Here is a 2,641-nt window from a genome sequence, read left to right on the forward strand (position 1 = left end):
CCCTCAGATTCTTCCATCTAAAGTTCACCTGCTCCAAGATCCTCTTCTGGCCAGACCCCATTGCATTCACATTCTGGGTGATTTCAACCCAAATGTCTTTCTTCCTTTTGTTCCTCAACATTCCAGCCACAACAGAACTTCCTACTATTGAGGCATAATGGCACTTTACACCCTCCAGCAGTGCATGGGTTTCTGCTACAGTGAAATTAGGTCCTTTTGAGTCCATGGTTCCACCTGATCTGCAGTGAGCATAGTATTTATAGTCCTTGGACACGATTGACTTAATTGATCACAAGCCAAAATATGTCAGCTGATGAGTGGGCTGCTTTTTGAGAGCCATCTTATATTAAGCCTTTCTCAGAGGACTTACAGAGAGACACTGACATGGCAGGTATTGTCCATCGCCACCACCATTTTGGTGGAAGAAGACACCGTCAAAGGGTTTATGTTGACTGAACTATGTTCTGCTCGGTATGTTAAGTGACTCTGCAAGCGTAGCATCATTATCAGCCACCATAAGATATTTGGTGGTTGGTCCATTCTGGTCCTCATGACGAGACCCTCTGAAGAGGAGAACCTGTCTTCAGGGGACTCTTGTCCTTGGATTTCAGGGTGTCTCTACATCTGAGGTTTTTCTGTACAAAATAATCCACAAGAACAGTTTTACTTTCACAATGAATTGAGCAGCGTTGTTGGCAGGATTTGAACCTACGCAGGGAGACCCCAATGGATTTCGAGTCCATCGCCTTAACCTCTCGGCCACAACAACATGCTTCAGTGAAGTTTTACATCAGGATTAACCCACTTTATTGCCTTTTGAGGAGACCAGGGTTCAATTCCTCAAAGGGCAGTGTAAGGTTTTCTGTGTGTTGTTCCTGATAACCTTCAGGCCAGACGTTCTTCCCAATCCCTCCCTCTCAGGTCACTTAAGGTGTGTTTCCACCGCACAAAAAGTGCCGGAATGGACTGGTATAGTCCGTTATGGTTCGGGTTTCCATCGCAAGAATTTGGGAATTTTCCCGGAAAATGCTGTTCCTAATACCCCGGCTGGCTCAGTTGGTAGAGCATGAGACTCATCGTCTCAAGGTAGTGGGTTCATGCTCTTTGCTGGGCGCCATCTTCCCATGGGCTCTTAATCGGTGCAATGTGATCTGGGTGACAGTGCTCACACTACCCGGAAAGGGATAAGCGGGAGAAAATGTATATACTGCAACAGATGAACAAATCAAGTGCAAAATATAAATAAAAGTATACATACAAATTGATTTTTGACCAATTTTAAAGTTTCGCTACATTTTCTTCCTGAAATCCACTTTGAAATTCTACCCCCTGTTGGGATCAGAATAATCCTGTTTTTTGGGATCAAAGTTATCCAGATCCTCCTGAAAGTTTTGAACAACACAAACTGAAGGTCCGATCCAGATTAAAACTAAGATTGGATTACATGATTTTATCTGATTTCAGAATCTTTCTTTCCCTTTTGAACAACCCATTTTCAAGATTTGATCCAATCCCATAACCAAAATCCAATCAGATTACCTTTGATCAACTGGCCCCAAGGTATTTCTGAACTATGTATAGTAACGTGGCCTCATATCTTATAGCACCATCTTCCTCCCCTTCATCGTCACAAACCTTTCAGCCACCTCCTTCTTATCAAGCACAATGTCTCTCTATGGAGAGCAAAGTGAGCTTTGAGAGTCTGGCCTCCTTCATGCCCAGAGAGAGTTTTGAATTCATTTCAGGCTGAAACTGCGTCTGCATTTGCACTAGTGACTGACTGGTATGTCCTTTCCATATGGCTGCAGATGATGAAGGGCAGAACAGCTTCTGTGGTGTTGAGCTTGATTTCTAGTTCACTAGACATGGCAGAGAAATAAAGAAATCCATCCCAGACCTGCTCAGCTGTATTATGGCTCTTATATTGGTAGAATCATTACAGGCTGCCTGTCAGTTTTAGACAAGATTTTAAAATGCTACTGCTTGTTTTTAAAGCCTTGAATGGTCTGACTCCTCCATATATCAGAGACCTGTTATGATAATAATAATTACTAGAGGTTTTTTATTTCCAGAGGAAAATGCAAGTGTGAATGCTGAAAATTGAATACAGCTGATTTCCTTTGATCTCAGCGTCTCCATGGTTCCAGTGCTGATCTCCTATCAGATCAAAGGAGATCAGTGCCTTTTACCATGGAGATGCTCCGAACAAAGATCTCCTCCGGCTTTGATCTTCGTTGTTCTCCATCCGGAGCATCGCCCATCTACTTTGTAATGAAAGGCTTGTTATTGTTCTTTTTCACAACCTTGGTGATGACGTCATCATTAGATTCTTTTTTTTAAGAATTGATAGAACTATTTGATAATATCACATCCAAACTGTAAAAACATTGTTGGATATGTTTGTTTCTTTAAGAAACTCAGACTAACTTGTTACTACAGAAGAGTTTTAGGGCCACTCATGAGAAAATAAAATAAGAGTTTGTTTCTTTTCATGCAGTTTGATATAAAGTCAAAAAACAATGTTGAGATATTTTTTCATCATACAATATGATAACAAAGTTGAAATACTGCGTCATTCTGCAGAACTTCCTGTCCATCCACCAGGTGGCGCTATCACTGAGACTGTATATTGGTCAATGGA

The sequence above is a fragment of the Lipophrys pholis genome, assembly GCF_963383615.2.
Source record: "Lipophrys pholis genome assembly, chromosome: 18".
Lineage (NCBI taxonomy): Eukaryota > Metazoa > Chordata > Actinopteri > Blenniiformes > Blenniidae > Lipophrys > Lipophrys pholis.